Genomic DNA, 13,887 nt, shown 5'->3' with positions numbered 1-13,887 from the left:
AGATCCGGGAATTTCCCGCATCAAGAGAAACATCAAGAAAGGAGTTGCGAATTGTTTCTCCATTGATGATCAAGGGGTCGTATACTTCGGGAATCGACTAGTGGTTCCCAAGGTGCGAAACCTGAGACAATTGATCCTTAAGGAAGCTCATGAATCTCCTCTCTCCATTCATCCCGGTAGTACCAAAATGTATCAGGACCTACGCGAGAGGTTCTGGTGGACTAGGATGAAGAGGGAAATTGCTCAGTATATTGCTAATTGCGACGTCTGTCGTCATGTAAAAGCAGAGCATCAACGGCCTGCTGGCACCCTTCAACCCCTAGCTATTCCTGAATGGAAATGGGATAAAATTGGTATGGATTTCATTACCGGTTTTCCCAGGACCAAGAAAGGGAATAATGCTATCTTCGTCTTTATCGATCGTCTTTCCAAAGTGGCCCATTTCTTACCTGTTCGTGAGAGTATAACCGCTAGTCAGTTGGCAGACTTATACATCTCCCGAATCGTGTCTCTCCATGGTGTTCCTCTGGAAATTAACTCGGATCGAGGAAGTCTTTTCACCTCTCGATTTTGGGAAAGTTTTCAAAATGCTATGGGAACCCGCCTTTCTTTTAGCACTGCTTTCCACCCTCAAGCGAGTGGTCAAGTAGAACGCGTCAACCAGATTCTAGAAGACATGCTTCGAGCCTCTGTTATCTCATTCGGAATGGAGTGGGAGAAATGCCTTCCATTTGCCGAATTTGCTTACAACAACAGCTATCAATCTAGCTTGGGTAAAGCCCCTTTTGAAGTTCTCTATGGACGACGGTGTCGAACACCCCTTAACTGGTCAGAAACCGGGGAAAGACAATTCTTTGGCCCGGATATGATTCAGGAAGCAGAAGAGCAAGTTCGCATCATTCGTGAAAAGTTGAAAACAGCCCAATCTCGTCAAAAGAGTCAGTATGACCGAAAACATAAGGCCATGACTTTCGAGGTTGACGAGAAGGCTTACCTTCGGGTTACTCCTCTGAAGGGAACCCATCGTTTCGGTATCAAAGGCAAATTGGCTCCCCGTTACATTGGACCTTTTCGTATTCTCGCTAAACGAGGAGAAGTTGCCTACCAGTTGGAACTACCTCCGCATCTCTCCAGAGTCCACGATGTCTTCCACGTTTCTCAACTCAGGTGTTGCTTCTCGGATCCTATCCGTGGAGTGGACCACGAAACGCTTGATCTCCAAGATAATCTCACATATCGAGAGTACCCCATTCGTATCCTCGATCAGGCCGAGCGTACCACTCGACGTCATAATATCAAGTTTCTCAAAGTTCAATGGTCGCACCATTCTAAGGATGAAGCAACTTGGGAAAGGGAGGATCGTCTTCGACTCGAGTACCCCGCCCTCTTTCCGGAGGAACCCAAATCTCGGGACGAGATTCTTTTGAGTGGGGGTGAGTTGTCACACCCTAGCTAGTTCATGCATTAGAGTGTTGCATCATGTTTATTCTTTCATCAGAAACCTGAAATGGGGATGACAGAACCCCCAGCACCCTCTGAAACCAATTAGGGTTTACTAAAAACTTTTTCAATGAACCTGAAATGCCCTTCTAAAATGCCCATCATTTTTGTCTTGGTTCAGAACCTCTGCCAAAAGTGATGCACATTTTCCTAGGCCATCTTAGGGTTTTTGAATTAAATCATAAATATTTGAATTTGGGCATTTAAAATTATATAAAATATTCAGATGCTCAAATATCTCCAAACTAAAATGTTTCATGTTGGAAATAATCCAACTATGGACCAGGAGTAGTTTGGTGATTTTATGAGTTGCCTAAGTATTTTTATTAATTCAACAAAGTTGCAGAAGTATTAAAAAAACAGAAAACAGTAAAAATAGAAAAACCTTACCTGGCGCCCAGCACCCGGCCCACCTGCCGGCCCAGCCCAGCGCCGCTCCAGCGAGCTGCTTGCCGGCCAGGCAGGCAGGCAGGTGCCTGACGGCGATCGCAGCGCGCGCCACGCAGCTGGCTGCCGCCCTGCTCCACCTCCTCGCCTCGGGGTTGGATGGATGAGCTCCACGCAGCGCCGTGAACCCGCAGGACATCTCCATTCTCCCCCAACCCCTCTCTCTCGCGCTCCCCTGCCATGGCCGACGCCATCGCCGCCCCCCCTCGCCGTAGCCACGCCCTCCGTCAACCCCACGCCGTGCCGCCGTGTCCAGGAGCTCCGCTACCCTCCTCTCCTTCGAGCAAGCCGAGCCCCGAGCGCTCGCAAGGCCCGAGCCCACCGCATCGACCTCGACCGAACCGCCATCGCCGGAGATCCCCTTCAACGCCGTCGTCGCTCCGGTCCATCCCCGGCTGCACCAAGGGCTTTGTCGAACTCCCCGTGAGCTTAGCCATCTTCCCCTCCCTTCTTTTCTTGCTCCCGTGCCGTGTAGCGACCTCCCGGAGCTCAACCGCACCCACCGCCGCGGAGCTCGTCGCCGACGTGCTCCCGGTCATCCTCCGGCCACTCCACGGTGTCCATCATGCTCACCGCGTCATGTAGCACCTAACTAGCTACTCCCCGCACCTCACCGACCCCTCTTGCGTCAAGTTCGACTTCGCCGAACTCCGGTGGCCGCCAAAGTCATCGCCGGCGCCAACTCCGGCCACCCCGACCCCAACGGACTCCACCAAGAGCTGCGGTTCGTCCTCAGCTCCTCTCCGGTGGCCTCCGCGGCTCGTTTGGTTGCCGGAACGGCAAAAACCACTTCCGCCGCCGCGTCGGGCTCGCCGGCGGCTAAACGCCGGTGCAGCCGACCTGGGTTTGACCACGGGTGGGCCCTGGTTGACTCTCCTGAGTCAATGACAGGTGGGGCCCAGCCCTGTTAACTAATTAGGATTAGTTTAAATTAATTTTCGTTTAATTAATCACCCTGACACGCGGGACCCACTGTCAGGTTTGACCCGACCGTGTCCCGTTGACCTGCTGATGTCACACTGACGTCAGGCTGACGCAATAAATTAATTTCTGGATTTAATCTAATATAGGAAATTCCAGAATATAGTTTAAACTTCAAAAATTCATAACTTTTAATCTGTAACTCCAAATCAGACAAGTTATATATGAAAAATGATCAGAAAAATTCAATCTATCCATCTGTACTATTTTCATGCATGATTAAACAAGTTAACTTGATGTTTAATGCAGAACAAGGAAAAACACTTTAAAGGGCCATGTTTGAGTTTGAAATTTGAATCTTTGATTCAAATTGGTTCAAACCCTTCTGGTCTTAGTTGCATTAGCCCAACACACTCATATTGCCATGTTTCATGCATGCATCATATTGTTGCACATTGTTTAGTGATAGTTGTGTATCGATATTCTTTGCGGCAGGTTCTGCCTCCGAGGAGTACCGTGATTACCCTAACGAAGAACCGTATCAGTGCATCGAACCATCAGGCAAGCAACCAACCATTTGATCATATCGATACAATCCCATGTTCTCGCTCCTGCTCTCTGTTACTGCATTAAGACAACGCATTTCAAACTGCTGTGTGTTACGGTAGTTGAACCCATTTCCTTTGCATGACCTGTCATTGCCACAGTAACTAGATGAAACCCACTAGCATGTGTAGGAGTTGATTGAGCCATATGTATGTGTTGTTCCTACCTTGCTATGCCTGCTATGCTTAGAGTCGTGTCAGGTCTGGTTCATCTGGGTGATGGGCTAGAGTGAAATGATTATGTCGGTAATGAGAGTGGTGTGGTGAACACGATTTGGTAAAGGTATCGATGAGAGGCCATGTAGGAGTACATGGTGGGTTGTTTCATTGAAGCCGACCTTAAGCACTGAGATCTGTATGTGTGATTTAAGAATCAGCTACTACCATGCATTGGGCCCGAAACCAATGGACCCTCTCGGCTTCTTATTCACCCTAGTTCTCCATCTAGGAGTTGCAAGTAGTTTATGGTGTTTGTAGCCTACTGGAGGCCGTGGACAGCGCTGACCGTAGGGGTGGGCTGTGATGCGGTAGGTACGTGGCCGGGGATACCGGGCACCCGTTAGGTGTCACGGACCCCTGTACACATCGTTCGGGGCCGTATGGGAAACCTCGGCCGGACTCCCCGCGGATGGAACCTGGATAGGCGATAAACCTGGATTGGAGACTTAGGTGATTAGGTAGGTCGTGGCCGACACCCACGTTGGGCTTCCGCTTGAAGGTTGCCGAGTACATGTCGTGTAAATGACAGTAAGTGGTGAGAGCGTGTATGAAGAAGTACACCCCTGCAGGGTTAACATAATCTATTCGAATAGCCGCGTCCGCGGTAAAGGACTACTTGGTTGCCTATACAGTTCATAGACAAGTAAATGGAAACTACTAAAAGCCTCAAGATAAGTGTGAGTGCCGAGGATGGCTCTTCCGTAGGAAGACAGAGGTGGATCCTGGGTAGTGTATTGAAGTGGTGAGTAGTGGACTCGTGTGCGCAAAACCATCTCAAGTTGGAGTCTCGTAGGATAGCCTAGCCAAGAGTCAAAGCTGGCTTGCTACAACAACTCCACCAACCCTTCTTGATAATGTGCATGTATGTAGGATCTGATGTAAGTCTTGCTGAGTACCTTTGTACTCATGTTGCTATAATTTACATTTTACAGAAGACACTGCAACCCCTTCTGATGGGTTCTTCGTAGACGTTGACATCAATGAGTAGGCTAAGGCCCAGGTGGTGATCCTGAGCTTGTGAAGGACCACGTAGTATAGCTAGGCTTTCCAAGCCTCTTTTATTTTACTAGTTGTCTGTACTCAGACAAGTTACTTCCGCTGCTGGTTTGTATGACTGTATGACTTGAATGCTGGGTCGTGTGACCCGTACCTATGTGTATGTTATGTATGGCTCTCTGAGCCTTAAATAAAGCACTGGTGTCATAGAGTCATGTTGTGATGCCTTGTTGTATTTGCACATATCGAGCATATTGTGTGTATGATTGAAATGCTTGGTATGTGTGGGATTTTACTATCTAGTTGTTTATCCTTAGTAGCCTCTCTTACCGGGAAATGTCTCCTAGTGTTACCACTGAGCCATGGTAGCTTGCTACTGCTCTGGAACACTTAGGCTGGCCGGCATGTGTCCTTCTTCGTTCCTGTGTCTGTCCCTTCGGGGAAATGTCACGCATTGAGTACCGGAGTCCTGTTAGCCCGCTACAGCCCGGTTTACCGGAGTCCTGCTAGCCCAGTGCTACAGCCCGGACCCACTTGCTGATGACCGACACGTTCGTTGCTGGGTCATGGATGCCTGTCCCTGTAAGTCTGTGCCACTTTGGGTTTACGACTAGCCATGTCAGCCCGGGCTCCTTATCATATGGGTACTAGCGACACTATCATATACGTGTGCCAAAAGGCGCAAACGGTCCCGGGCAAAGGTAAGGCGACACCCATGGGAATACCGTGCGTGAGGCCGCAAAGTGATATGAGGTGTTACATGCTAGACCTATGTGGCATCGAGTCGGGGTCCTGACACTTAACGTGTAAAAAAACAATTCATACAAGACACAAGAGAATCATGTCCCCTTTTACTATATTGCTATAGATGCCATTGAAAAAACTACAAGAAAAATGTAAAAAAAAAGATCGGGAGAACAAGATTACCCTGCACAGTACCAAATCGATTCGCACTTCCCTCAACAACAACAAAAAACAGATCAATTCCCAGCAAAAGAAAGAGTAATGTCCCTTTTTATATGATTACAAATGCCAGGATCTCAAATTTCAATTTTTGAATCCGCGTTATGTTGAATTCGAATATATCGTTAGGTGACCTTGCGGTTTATAATTGATGCAATCGTATATTTTGATCTTCCATCATATATGAACATTTTACTCCACCATGTGAATATATATATTGTCGTCTACCATATGGATTAAATTTGAATCAATTTTCCTTATTTGAATATGATTGTTGTCAAGTTATACAATAATTTAAATATTATCTTGATAACAAAATACATGCATATAGCACTAATCATATTTCACTATGAACTACATGTACCATACGCTCTCCAATTCAAATATTTGTATCCATTTTATGTTGAACTCAAATCATAGTAAATTATTGGTCTAGGTAGCGAGATGTTCGGGATAATCTAAACCCTATTTTCATATGTATAATTTTTGGCTGAATTGGGACAAGTTTTGGTATAAGCTTCTTGCAAAACCGGAGATTCTCTCAACAAGCCTCGTGGTTCCGAGAGGGAACATGTCACCTTTGTGTGTGAAATGATATACGCTGCCTCCCCCCTAATTTTCTTTATAGAGGCAACATAGAACTATATGAGTGCCCTGTTAAATTTTGGAATTATTTCGGGTCCGTTTGGCCTTTTTATACATTAGTTGAGGTTCTGGACTTTTAAAGTGCATAATCTAAATATGAACTGCATGCACATGCTCCGGTGCACCAAAGTTGGTTGAAAAATCACATGTGTGTCCTTGGTTGAATTTCTAGGTCCCATGGAAGAAATGAGAATGAAATTCAAACATCTGGGCGTCGTGACTCGACCGAGAACATCGAGAAACTTGGATTTTAAATTCATGTAAATCCAAAACTCGTTTGGAAATCATGAAACTTGGCATGGTGTCATGTCATGGCACTAACATGTTGTGGTAAAAAATTTGGCCGATTTGGAAGCTCGTGGTTCTAAGAGGGAACGTGCCACCTTTGAGTGTGAAATGATATACGCTGCCCCCACCCTTGAGTTCCTTAACAAAGGCAACATAGAACTACATGAGTGCCTTGTTAAATTTTGGAATTATTCCGGGTTCATTTGTCATTTTTTATACATTAATTGAGTTTCTGGTCATTTAGTGTGCATAAGTCAAATTTGAACTACAAGCACATGCTCTCGTGCACCAAAGTTAGTTGAAAAATCACATTTGTGTCCTCGGGTGAATTTCTAGGTCCCATGCAAGAAATGAGAATAAAATTCAAACATCTGGGCATCGTGGCTCGGCCGAGAACATTGAGAAACTTGGTTTTAAAATTCTTGTAAATCCAAAACACGTCTAAAAATCATGAAACTTGGCATGGGTGTCATGTCATGGTACTACCATGCTGTGGTAAAAAATTTGGCCGAATAGGAACAGATTTTGGTATAAGCTTCTTGCAAACCGAAGCTTCTCTTAAGAAGGCTCGTGGTTCTGAGAGGGAACGTGCCACATTTGAGTGCGAAACGATATACGCTTCCCCCCTTGAGTTTATTTACAAAGGCAACATAGAACTACATGAGTGCCTTGTCAAATTTTGGAATTATTCCGGCTTCGTTTGGCCTTTTTTTACACATTAATTGAGTTTTTGGTCATTTAATCCGCATAATTCAAATTTGAACTACAAGCACATGCTCCCGTGCACCAAAGTTGGTTGAAAAATCACATTTGTGTCCTCGGGTGAATTTCTAGGTCCCATGCAAAAAATGAGAATAAAATTCAAACGTTTGGGCATCGTGGATCGGTCGAGAACATTGAGAAACTTGGTTTTAAAATCATGATACTTGGCATGGTGTCATGTCATGGTAGTACCATGCCATGGTAAAAAAAATTGACCGAATAGGAACAAATTTTGGTATAAGCTTCTTGCAAATTGGAGCTTCTCTCAAGAAGGCTCATGGTTCTGAGAGGGAACATGTCACCTTTGTGTGCATAATTCAAATTTGAAATACAAGCACATGTTCCAGTGCACCAAAGTTGGTTGAAAAATCACATGTGTGTCCACGGGTAAATTTCTAGGTTCCATGCAAGAAATGGGAATGAAATTCAAAATTCTGGGCGTCGTGGCTAGGCTGGAAACATTGAGAAACTTAGTTTTTTAATTCCTGTAAATCCAAAACACGCATGAAAATAATGAAACTTGTCTTGGTGCCATGTCCGATTTGCGAAGGCGCACACATTAACAATCAACAAAGTCATTTTGGAACAAGTGCTGTCAAGTTACAATTGGAAACACAAGTATTATTGAAACCGTGGGCGTTCTATTTACTACCATTTACATGCCGCCACGCGTCCCCATTTTTTATTAGCTAGGAGGCGCCGTGCAGGGTAGCTATTTGAGTACGAGAGGCATGCAATCAGACCCCTACGCGTGCTTATCGGGAGGAGAGCCCTTTGACCTCCATCTGCCGTCCACCTCTCTCCCAAGGTCTCCATTAATGGCGTCTGAGCCTTTGTTTAATGGCGTGGCTATGTCTCACTCGACTGAGATTTAAGAGAGAAAAAAGAAAATTTGAAAGCACGGGTCTTGATGTAAGATCCAACGGACCTATATAGCATCTACTGCGACTTATAACAAGACTGATGAATATATAAGGACGATTAATTGTCTTACATAATTAGAAAGATAATTAAAAAAGCCACATGCGGCTATGCCCAAAATACACAAGGGCAAAATAATAAGGAATACAAGGATCTGGCTCGCTAATCTCTACTTTCTTGATGCGTTGCTGCAGGCCGCGGGAACTAGTCTCCGTGGCGAGCGGCGATTTGCTCTTTCGTGTCCTCAAGACACTGCTCGAGAACATCCACGGATTCCTCCACCAGCATTTGGTGCTCGATGCGGAGCATGTCATTCCCGTCCATAAGTTTCTTGACGATGACGCCGGTCCTCTTCAACAAGGCACTGGTCTCCTCTTGCTAGTCTGCACTTCGAACGATCTTCGCCCTCAGCAGGTCGCGCTCGGCCCGGAGCCTCTCATTGCCCTCCCTTAGTTGTTGGATGACGCTGGTAGCCTGTTCAAACGAGGCTTTCATGTCGTCCTGCAACCTCACCCAGCCGTAGATCTGATCCATCTGGCTATGGACGATCGCATGCATGCGCCTGTAACAGTCATCGCCTGCCCGCGAGAAATTTTCCCAGGTCGCCGCGGCGCGGCGGGACATCTCTGCTGCATTCGTGGTGCGGCGGGACATCTCTGCTGCTTCCGCGGTGCGACCGGACCAGTCTGCTACATCGACGGCATGGCGGGACCTCCGTGCTACTTTAGCAGCGCGGCAGGACCTCTTTGCTGCTACTTCTGCGCGGCGGGACATGTCGGCTGCTTTCGCAGTGAGGCGGGACATCTCTCGTGCTTCTGCATCCATGCTCGCCTCTCCCTGGTGGCAGTCTCTCAACCCAGAACTCACGCTGGCCATGGCAGACGCAAGGGAAGGATGCTGAATGACTTGTTTGTTTTTGTGGATGAGGAGTTGAGGAGGAATGTGCAGTCATCTTGGCATACTAGTATTTATAACCGAGTAGTAATACACTCCTAAGTGGGAAACAATTTAGGTTGTGATTGGTGTGAACAGGTTTGCAATTCAATATAGCATGGAGTAATTTATAATGTGACGAGACGCAAGCTCAAAATTTATTGACGGTTCTAGTTTCGAAGTGCGGCACTATTCCCGGATGGCGTTACGTGGGCACGTGTTCTCGGCCGTGGTGTAGCATATGCCATGGTAGTTCTTTTACTACTGTTGTGTATGTGCAATAACTGGGACCGTCGTATACATATCTTATGGTTAATGGGGCGTTCAACAGGAATAGCCGCGTGGCGAGCTATAGGCTAGTCTTTTTTAGACGCATTAAACATATCTCTCGGGACTTCTCGCGCGCACCATCGTGCCACCCACAAAAACTTGTACTCTGAGTTTAGTACGTTATACAGGAAGAGAAGATGTGCACACACGCACTCGTCCTCTCACACACGCGTCTGTTTTTTCTCGAAAAGGAGGATGATGACCCCCGGCCTCTGCATCTGGGAGTCACACACGCATCTTTAGCTACGAATTGTAGTGTTCTCAACCATCCGATTGGCTCTATCATGGATGTACCTATATACTAAAACATGTCTAGATATATCTATATTTTGACAAATTGAAGGCGTGTATTGTGGAATGGAGGGAGTGATTGTCATCAAAATGGATAAAAAGGGACGTATCTAGAACTAAAATACGTCTACATACATTTCCTTTTATCTAGTACTTCTTACCCAAAGGAACTTTATATCCAATAGACACAAAATATCCGTTCGACTGTTGGAAATTACTGATCTGATGTCGAAGTATTTGCTGCATTGCCACCAAAACCCACCATTTCTTAAGCTAAAGTAGACCGTGGTAATCCCTATATTAGCATATTACTAAGATAAACAGAAGGCACCGTAGAAACATTTAGGACGTGAGCTTGTCAATCTAAATGTGGAGGGACACCAGCTTAGCCCCGGCCAGCAGCTTGGGCGGAACTGTGAAGAAGGTCAGCTCCTGCACGTCGATGTCGCCGGGATCCTTGCTGCTTGTCACCTCCATTTCCACCTTGACGGCGTCGGTCGTGCCTTTGGGCTCCCCCGGCGGGTCGTTCGCCCATAGCTTGGCCATGTAGTGTGGCAGTGGGGACGCCCCCGCTCTGATGCAGATGACCGACACGGCGATAGGCACACCGATGTCAAGCACGCCGTCGACCAAGAAAAACTCGCGGCGTCCTCCTCCGCGAACAGTAAGAGTCGTGGCTCTGACAGTGGCACTTTCAGCTGGAGCACCTTGCCGTACTAGATCCTGTGCATGGGCATGGGATGCGCGGTGCTGATGTGGTGGTAGAGCGCCGACGGTGGGCCTTAATAGCCACAGATGGGCACAGGGCATTTGCAGGGCGCGAGCGGACACACGCTCCGGTGATCGGCGAGCTTGTCGTAAGTGACGTAGAGCCCACATCCTTCGTGCGGGCACTCCACCCTCAGCAACGAAACGACGGTGTCCACCACCGTGTTCCGCACGTTGAAGCCACCGCCGCGCTCGCACTTCTGGCACTGCCGCTGGTTCCCGGGGCGCTCGACGCGGTAGTCCGCGCAGGCTAGGTGCCCTCCCATGCACTGCAGAAATCAATCGAACAACACATCAATCAAGAAACCTGCACCTTGCTCAATCAGCCGAACGGATGAGGTGTATTCGAACCTCATACACTAGAGGCGTCAAGGGGCGGAGGCACAAGGGGAAGTGGAGCACGGTGAGGTCCATCGAGACCTTAGTGAGCTCCAACATTGGGTCCTATTCCGTCTGCATGATCTCGCCCTCCTCGTGCACAACCATCTCTCACTTGGGCCGGGGCATTACAAAGATTTACCGTCACATTTTTTATACTCTGCGCATAACTCTCCTCCCGCATACCAAGGAAGGCAGTAGTTTGAGTTTTCTGGACAAATTTGCCCCTACGCATGAGTAAGCTGCATAAATATCGACAGTATATGCGGATGCAATGGTTGGATGGTCCTCCTTCCTTTTCGCTTGAGTTGGCTTCCCCAGGCGGTCAAGGGCATGCATTTGCATGTAGCCATTTTCTGCTTTGGAAACTGGCGCGATTAATGGGGGCAGAACTAATTGAGCGGGGGCATAGATGGAAATCGTGCAGACTAATCTGAGAAAAACAAGAAAAAGTTATACGCAAAGTAAAAGGAATCGGGGGGAGTACTACTTCAAGGTGCATTAAATCAACACATGCAAGTATCAAAAGGAGAGTCACGACATGCATGCATGCATTGTAATTAATGCATCGGTAATCGCAAATTATTGAAATATATCGAGTGCAGTGCTTTGATGTGTCGCGTCAACTCGTACATCAACGAGAAGTTTGATTATCCTCTCCCTCCGGACTTAACTACACCTGCCTTTGGCTATATGACAGGTTGGCCACCCACCTGTCAGGCCCACCTGTCATACACGCAAAGGCAGGAGCGTCCTTCCCTCGCCCATGAGCGTGGTGGCTGGCAAGACTAGGAGAAGCTTTTGCTACACGCTCTCCCTCCTGCACGCGGTGGACATGCATCAGTTCAATTGGTGTCAGATGGCCAGAAGCGTACTATAGTACTCCTCCAGTGCAGTAGTACTCCATCATTGTTCGACTTCCCGAAGAGGCGAAGAGCCAAGCGCAGCCCGGACGCTCGTGTGGCAGTTTCATGTGTAGAGTAGTCTAGGATAGCATGTACCATGCCTGTAAGCTTAAAATCGTTGGGGTCGGCTCCATGCTATGTGGCCATCTCGAAGTTTTAAAAAAATTAAAATAGTCTCCTGGCCCTACCTGTCACCCTGGTGATTGTAGTTTGCACGCTCATCTAGTCAAGATAGGAATATATATTTTAATTTGTGGTGGGTAAATGTTAGAGGTTGTAGCAAATATATTGTACACTGCGGGTCTTTCAGCCAAGTTTAGAGGCAAGCATGTGGGGCCAGTGCTATGATGTGTCGCATCAACTTGTACAACGAGGAGAAGCTTGATTTTACTACTACACGCCTTCTCCCTTGCCCATGCGCGCGGTTGCTCGCAGATAAGGACATGCTTTTTCTTATAGTACTTCTACAACAAGCTATCCCTCTCGCTCGCGGTGGACGGACATGCAACAGTGGATTCGACACTATAGAAGCAGTAGTAGTAACATCATTGTTCGTCTTCTCAAAGAGGCGAAGAGCCAAGCGCAACCCGAACATGGCAGTTGCGAACGTTGGAGCACGCATATAGCCATGCTCTTGCATGAGACAAAATTGCTCTGTGAGCCCACTATTGTACTAGTACGTAAAACTACTTGCTAGTATAGCCCTGTAAACTAGAAAGGAGTATTTGCCCTTGAGATTTCAAGAAGTGACTAGACTACACCGAGACGGAGTACATATGGAGCAAAATGAGTGAATCTGCACCGTAAATAAATACGTAGTTCTATCATTTTCCTCTCCGAGGTGCACAATATTGAGTATACTGACCAGTCTCTTTTTGACATGCATTTAGGTTTTTTTGACACAGTACAAACGCAAGCGCTCATATACACGCGCATACACTCACCCCTATGAATGCACACACGCACGGCACTATCATCTTGAAATTTAAGAAGTCACCATAGGCACCTCGTTGTCGACGGGAACGTCTCCTGACACGCGATAGACGCGAGTGGCAATCGCCTCCATAGGTGCTTGAATGCCAAGGAGGGAGAGGGTAGCGGTTCCTGAGACGTTGAACGGTCAATGATGCATCCTCAATTACATGCAGAGGAAATTAATTGGAGAAGCAGAATAGAGCCAGCATGATGTGAATGCAACAGAGTTTGGACTCTCATATAAAGGTGCCCCACCACTCCAATCCATCTACTCCCAAGTCTCTGCGCAACACTACTCACTCCAATCCAAGCCCAAGTGACCAGAAGCCACAAGCACCTATGGAGGCGATGGATGCGAGCGGCAGTCGGCTGTGCCAAATCATCCAAGGCACCGGCCTGTGGCCCCGCACCGTTCAGCATTTCCAGACGGTGCTGGTGACCGCCGGCATCGTAGCCCTCGCCGACGCCGGCTTCGCCTCTCGCATGGACGACATGATGGTCAACTCCATCCGCAAGTTCACCGCCGTCAAGAAGCACGCGAACGACCTTGCCGTACTGCTCCAGCCCGCGCGCCCAGGCTCTTCATTGCCTGACATCCTCATCGGCCTCCATAGTGACGAACTCTTTCAAGCCCTGGTGGCCCTTCAGGTGCTGGAGGTCGCGATGAAGAATGTGCACCTCGAGGCCGCGCTCGCCGCGCAGCGCCTTGCCATGCAAGAAATCGTCGACCTGCACATCCACGTCTATGAGGAAATCATCTACATAGGCCACTACAAGGCAAGAAAGGATAGAAAGACGTTGGCCTTCTTCCAGCGGGTGGAATCTTTGGACGCCATTGTTCAGAAGCACGTCGACCTGGCCACGAAAGCCGCTGTTACTTAGGCACCATTCGGTGGGCCGGCGCCCTGAGTCGAGGAGGTGGACGTCATCGATGGACGCATCTCTTCTTCTTGCCTCCTGTAACCAGCACCGCATTGCCTCGTGGCCTTAATGTTTTATTAGTATAGTACTCCCTCTGTTCCCAAATATAAGTCTTTCTA

The sequence above is a fragment of the Triticum aestivum genome, chromosome 2B (assembly GCF_018294505.1).
Source record: "Triticum aestivum cultivar Chinese Spring chromosome 2B, IWGSC CS RefSeq v2.1, whole genome shotgun sequence".
Lineage (NCBI taxonomy): Eukaryota > Viridiplantae > Streptophyta > Magnoliopsida > Poales > Poaceae > Triticum > Triticum aestivum.
This window is presented reverse-complemented; position numbering follows the sequence as displayed.